Source organism: Gavialis gangeticus, unplaced genomic scaffold (genome assembly GCF_001723915.1).
Source record: "Gavialis gangeticus isolate Ggan-Ray unplaced genomic scaffold, GavGan_comp1, whole genome shotgun sequence".
NCBI classification, from domain to species: Eukaryota; Metazoa; Chordata; order Crocodylia; family Gavialidae; genus Gavialis; species Gavialis gangeticus.
The window spans coordinates 82,470,534-82,476,614 of NW_017729022.1; the positions used below are offsets into that span (position 1 = coordinate 82,470,534).

The window sequence follows — 6,081 nt, forward strand, 5'->3', positions numbered from 1 at the left end:
TTTGCTGTGGGCGGGAGGGACCAAGTTCTCTAACTGGAAGCTGTTCGAGAGTCTCAAAGCTCTAAACTGGTCTCCACCAGGAAACCAACACTCCCACTCTCCTGGAGTTGATTTCAGAAGTTGGAGGGTCAGTCCTCAGAGTCCTTAATGAAACATGCTTTTAAGGCCACATACAGTATTAACGGGACAGTAGAGACCAACACTTGGCAGTCCTATGTCAGCAGGACTCTTTGGGGCATCGTGGCTGAGTCCAGCTGCAGTTCTCTTCACATGGAATGCAAAATGCATGACTTCTCAGGATTCTTGAGAAGGAAGAAGAGACCAGGGTGAAGGTGTGATTCTCATAGAGGTATAAAAGGGGTAAATGAAAGCAGAGACGTATGCTGGCAGGAGGAGAATCTTGTTGTGTTTAAGGTTGTGGGCTGAGACCCTGAATAACTGAGTTCATTTCCTACAACTGCTGCCAGTTTCCTTTGTGATCTTGGGCAGCGCATCTGCTCCTTTGTCTTCTCATTTTACAGACGGTGAATGGAGCTAGTATTTCCACTCCTCCAACAGCACTGTCTAATTTGGTTGCAAACTCTTCAGGGCAGCAGTGGTCTCATGCTCTCTTATGCAGAAGGCAGGGTAGAGGTGCATCTTAAAACTAACTGAATCAGAGATTTGTGAGCAACAGCTCACTTTGTCAGATGGTACATACTGAAAGCAGACCATAAACTAGGTATGATTTAAATATAAAAGACAAGGAAGTGGGGTGGGCAGAAGGGAATGAAAGAAAGAGAGAGGGTAGTGATTTTGCCCATGAAACTGATACAGTTAATCTGTAAAGTGAGCCTCTACTTTGCCTTCTTCCTGGCTTCAGACTAACATGACTAAGTGTCTCTCTCTGTCTTTACACACAATGCCTAAAAATAACTGGGGCCCAGTTTTGGTTGGGTCTCTGGAAGCTGTTCAGTAAAAAATGAAATGATAAATTTGGTGGCCAGAGCTTGGCCCTATCTACTTGTCGTGTGCTTATAAAAATGCTTGTCTGCCATGGATAAGCTGACTGCATTGAAGAATGAATACGTTTGAGAAAAAGGTAAAGAATTCTTAAAGGACACGCAACAATATTTCTGACCGCTCTGTTCAGGAGTAACCTACCAGTTCAATTTGCTTGCTTGCCTGATTTCCAAAGCACTCTGGCATGCAGTATATGCTTCTGAGTAGGAGAGATCGGTGCTCTTGCCAATGGTCTCAGCAGGGGTCAGAGATCTAAACGGCCCTAAAGATTGAAATGTTCAAATCTTAAAAATGCTGTCTTCAGGGGAGCAGAGGTGAGGATGCTTGCACAACTGCTGGCTGCTGTATCATACCTTTTCCATGGAAAGAGAGCCGCAGTCATCAGCAGAACAGGTACAGCACTGAATTCACTTGAAATAGGTTGAGTATAATAAAGAAGAGTAACTGCTCCTTTCCACAGACTTATGATTCCCAAGCTAAGCACGCAGGGTGAAGTGTGAGGGTGTCTTATTCCTGCTTTGTGTTAGCATTCTGTGCCTGGCTGCCTGCAGCTGGATGTTGTCCATTTTAATTGTAGCAGAGCTTGTAAACTTCAGTGTTGGGGGAAACGACTCTTCTATCTATTGCAACAGCTGTTTTATACAGTCTGGCTTTTTTTAAAGCTGCTGTAGGATATATTTATCTATCCCATATATTTAAAAAGCCCCTGTTTATATGCTGGGATTAAAAAGATGCATATTTCTTACTAGTGGCTTTGTTTTTATTCTCTAACAATCCCTCACACCATTCAAAACTCTTTCATGCTGATTTTTTTTCCATTTGGCAAACGTTGAATTGGATTCCGTTGTGTGTTCACAGCGCACAAGTTGCTCCTCTTTTGTCCTCAGCTGTGTGCTTTCTAAATGGGTGACTTGCCTTCCTCAAAAACATGCTGAGCTTCTTGCCCAAGGCTGGACAGGTCAGTAAGAGGTTAGTGTCAAAGAAGAAACTGTCACAAGCTGTCCATTTCAATTAATATGTGAATGCTCCAGCTGCATAGTTTTTCTTTTTGGTTTTTTTTTGGGTGGTGGGGAGAGGGTTAAGGTTTTTTTCCATCATATATCTGTTCCAGCTGTTAGGGTTGGGCTGAGTCATTTGGCTGTCAGGCCAGATTTGCCAAATCATACTGTCCTACCTGAAAGGCATGGCACGCTGAGTAAGCAGACCCATCTGAAACATTGTCCTTCTTGCTTACAGTAGCTGGATTATTGGGGGTTTATGTGTTCATGACAGTAAACACTTTGTGAAATCCCATGCTTGCATCAGAGTGCTCCACAGGTGTTATTCCATGGACTAGGGCAGGGGTCAGCAACCCACTTCCCACAGACCCATTTGATCTAGTCCACTGACATGGGACTTTGGCAGATTTGGGTGGTGGGGTCTTTGGCAGCAGTCAGTTTTTTATGCTGTCATGGAGAGAAGTGCCAGCTGCAGGCTGGCCTTTTCCCTGTGCCACCACTGGGAAAAGTAGTGGCAGCAGCTAGGTCCTAGTGCTCCCTTCCCACCTGCCTCTTATGCAAGCTGGGTCCATCCAGCCCTCAGCCTTAAAGGTTGCTGATTGCTAGACTAGAGTCCTGGGGAAGGTTGGAGTGCCTGCCCATAGGAGCTATACTAAATCCTGAAGCAGAGACAAAATTTGCCCTTGGGTTGTGTTCTCCCATCCAGTGGCCTGAATTTTTGCCTTCTGTCAAGTATCCTAAAACAACCAATTCTGGCAACACCTAGAAAAAAGGAGCAGCAGCACCCAGTACAAAACAGATGACTTTCTAGAATATCATAGATAAATCTTGCTGGGTTTTTGGTTGTTGCCGTGTTAGTCTAAGGATATATTAGGCAGGCAAGGTTGTTTGGGTAGATGTCGTATATTTTATTAGACCGAGTAGTTGAAAAAAAGTTCCTTTGCAAGCTTTTGGGTTCAATCACCCTTCTTCAGGCAAAGGAAGTCAGAACAGCAGAGAGTCCCTGTACCTGAAGAAGGATGACTGCGCCCAAAAGCTTGCTAAGATCTTTTTCCAACTACTCAGTCGATCTAATAAAATACATCACATCTACCCAAAGAACCTGGCCTTCCTATGGATAAATCTTAATTGGTAAGTTTTGTATGAAGTGCTTAACTGTCTAATCCTCTTGTTTTTTTTTTAATGACAGTGTGCTCTTCTCTGCAGAAGGCCCATTTGAAATGGGGCTAGAATAGCCCAGGGGGGTTATCTTATCCGCACCCTCATCAAGCCACCTGAAAAGCTTGAAGTGCTCCTAGGTGCTCAAAGTGTCCCCACAAGGCAGGCAAAGCTTGTAGTAAAGCACCTGTCAGAACTACAGAGCAGAGTTCCTTGGGATTTATGAAGAGAGCCAGAAAGGAAGAAAAGTGCTAGGTAACCAATACTCTGATGCCATACAATCCTCTGAATGTATTTATACTTGGAATCCTCTAAACCTGGCCAGAAGCCAATCAGATAGCTTGGAGACATTGCAGTCCAATATTAAACAAAATGTCTGAGGTCAGATTCCTTTCTAGATATAGAATTTGTTGGACACCACCAAAGTCTATGTACTCCAGCAAAAAAGGGCCTTTGCGTGGTAAAGGAGGGCATATAGAAATTAGGTATAGATACTTGTAGAGATTAGATATTATGGTTTGTGACACCTAATTTGATGGAAAAATGTTCAAGCTTACATGCTTGATGGAGGATTGGAAAACATACCAATGATAACAAGTCTAGACAATGTTTTAGGAGGTTGACAACATTGGTTTCTTTTGAATGGTAAAGATATGTGGTGGGAAGAGGAGAAAGATTCTTTACTTTAGACATTAAGAACATGTTTTGTGCCTTACAACCTCCCAAACTGTGTTTCCTTGTTTCCTGGAGTTAAGGGGTGTGTGTAGATGAAACAAGGACTCTAAACTGAAGCAGTAGGTTTTTAAAAACACCTCTTCAATTTATGGCTGATTAAACCCCCTGTGTCATGCACACACCCGGCTGATTTACCTGCCTCTCTGGTGGCGGGGAGGGGAGGGCAAGCTGCCAGCGGGCGGAGTGGTCCCTGGGCTGTGGGGGGGGCTGGTGTTTCCCGCAGCAGCAGTAGTGGGCCCCTCCAGGCAGCACCCGCCTGCAGGCACCCAGCTTGGGCTGTCCTGGGGCACACCGCAGCCATGGAGGAAAGCACTGGCCCCCCATGAAGCTTGAGCAAGCAAGCAGGCTCCGGAGGTGGGGTGGGGAAATCAGGCTCGCCGCTTTTCTTGGGCAGAGCCTGCCTTCCCATGCTGCTGCCAGGCTGCCTGCAGAGCTTCCTGCAGAGCCGTGATGCTGCACAGAGCCCGGTGCTTCACTCCATGGCTGTAGGCACAGGAAACTGACACCAACATCATTAAAGCAGCGCAAAAGCATTTAGCCCGCTTTTAATTATCACGCACACATGCCTCTTATTTCCTTTACACATGGCAATGGTTGGCAAATGAGTTGACAAATAAGGCAAGATTGTGCCGAGATCTAAAATGCCCAGAATAGAGTTGGGAAGAGGAGAAGATCAAAGGAAAAAAAGGTGTCAGCTCCTGTGTTCTTACTTGTGTCAAGAACATCTCCGTGTTCCATGCCTTCACTATAGTTCAGGAGCACAGCATTTAGTGCTACACATCCATATGTAAAATACAGCTACGTGGCTGGCGGGTGGTGCCACGTGGCTGGTACAGGGGCAGATTGGGCTCATTCCCTACACTTCCTCTGTGTTGGAGAACTTTATAATGCCTGGGAGGTAGATTTTCTTTCCTATTTAAAGGTGGGAGGTGTGGTCTGGGTGGGTGTGATTAAGGGACAGGAAGAGGCCTGCTCCTGCCTCTTCATGAACTATTAACAGTTCAACTATTAGGAATTTCTGTTGGCAGTGGTCTTCCCAGCATGCCAAGTACAGAAGGAGCAGCACAGCGACAATAGCACTAACTTGAAGTGCTTTAGCAGTTATTTTTGGTGTCTAAATGCCGGAGGAGAAAGGAGACTTCTGTAGTTAGTAAAGTAATACCCCGCTGTGGGGTGCTAACTGCTGCCAGTGGCAATTTGTGGAACCTTTGCTAGACCCATCCTTTTGAGTTTCTTTGGTCTAGTAAGGAATCTCAGGATCCCAGTATAGGGATACCTCCGGTAACAGTACTCTGACAGAGCAGATAACTATTTACATTATTTATTATTTACATTATCTATAGATACATATGAATTTATATTCAGATATTTACATACACACATATATTTATAGTTGTGTACATACAACTGTCATCTATTCTAAGGTTTAATTAGTAACTCAGTTAACTTAGGGAATAGTACTAATAAACATCAGTGCTTATAAATTTGTAACTTTGTAACAACATATATACACATATAGGTGGGTGATCACACCCCCAGTAGAGTGACAGTAGGTCTGTTCCCTAGGGCTGTGCAAAGCTTTGGTAGCCAATTTGATTCAGAAGAAATTCGGACTGATTCAGTGGCCAAATCGCCAAATCTGATAAAAGGTCCAAATTGAATCAGAAGCCTCTAAATCAATTCAGAAAAGATTCAGTGCCGTTTTGCAGATTTAGCCATAGACTAAACAGGCAGCAGTCCTCACCTTGCTGGACACAGCTGCCTTCAGCTGGTTAGTCTGTTGTGGTGGGTGGAGAGGGGAGGGAAAGGGTGTGGCGGGGGGCAGATCAGTGCCCCAACAGTGAGAGATAGGGCATTGGGACAAACTGCCCAGCTGGGATGGGGGACTGCGGGACTCAGGGAGGGGGGCTCCCGCCACTGTGCGCTGCCACGCACCACCAGTCTGGGAGGGCATGGGAGCGGGCGTGTGCCCCTGGACCTGCACAGGGTGGGCTGGGCCAGGCTGCACTCTGGATGGCGGGTGGAAGCGGGGGCTATGTCCTCCTGCTGCTCACCCACCCAGCTTCCCTGCATCTCCCGGACAAGCCATGGCTTTGCCCCAGCTGGGTGAGCAGCACACATGTGCACCTGGATCGGAGCGGGGCCAGTGGCAGGGGCTATTGGGAATTTTAGGGTGGCTGCAGCCCCC

General features: G+C 46.0%; 1 long non-coding RNA gene across 1 annotated transcript in view; it reads left to right on the forward strand.

Annotated features, from left to right (window-relative positions):
- The window catches only part of LOC109297039, a 15,014-nt gene extending 11,478 nt beyond the window's left edge, over window positions 1–3,536 (forward strand). Inside the window, exons 2-3 of the long non-coding RNA XR_002097168.1 lie at window positions 1,890–1,971; window positions 3,190–3,536. This is a non-coding gene — a long non-coding RNA (uncharacterized LOC109297039). The remainder of the gene's footprint in view (window positions 1–1,889; window positions 1,972–3,189) is intronic.
- Window positions 3,537–6,081: the final 2,545 nt, after the last annotated feature.